Source organism: Camelina sativa, unplaced genomic scaffold (genome assembly GCF_000633955.1).
Source record: "Camelina sativa cultivar DH55 unplaced genomic scaffold, Cs unpScaffold08139, whole genome shotgun sequence".
In the NCBI taxonomy this organism is placed as follows: domain Eukaryota; kingdom Viridiplantae; phylum Streptophyta; class Magnoliopsida; order Brassicales; family Brassicaceae; genus Camelina; species Camelina sativa.
The window spans coordinates 1-442 of NW_010929207.1; the positions used below are offsets into that span (position 1 = coordinate 1).

The following is a 442-nucleotide window of genomic DNA, read 5'->3' on the forward strand; positions in this document are numbered from 1 at the left end:
ACACCATCAGCATCAAGGTGACCAATGTTAAGCTGAACAGAAGCATGATCCTTTGATGTGATCAATCTGTTTGTTGCCGAGCTGAATTTTACAAAAAAAAAATAACAAAACCGAATCAAGCTTAGTACTTAATTAAGAGAATTTAGCTTAATCTATATTAATCAAATGTAGAGAAAAGAGAAAGCTGATAATACCATTTTCTTGGAACGTAGAGCTCTGTGAACTGACCTTCTTCGTTCTGCATTTTTACAGATTTGGCTTGAACAGTCAAAAAGGATCTGAGCAGGTTAAACAGACACAAAAATTATTAATCAGATGAGCAATAGAACAAGTGATTCTGTAAAAATCCATTAGATACCAATGGAAGAAGGAGACTAAGACTTCTCACCTGTGATGAAGAAGAAGAAGTATCTGAGATCAGTTTGGCGGCGACGAAGATGAA

The 442-nt window shown here is 35.5% G+C and overlaps 1 non-coding gene across 1 annotated transcript; it reads right to left on the reverse strand.

Annotated features, from left to right (window-relative positions):
- Nucleotides 1-7: 7 nt before the first annotated feature.
- Nucleotides 8-442, reverse strand: LOC104791654. The gene is made up of 3 exons (XR_002037287.1): nucleotides 389-442; nucleotides 195-278; nucleotides 8-81 (listed from the first exon to the last, which is right to left on the reverse strand). It is a non-coding gene; the product is annotated as an uncharacterized LOC104791654 (transcript).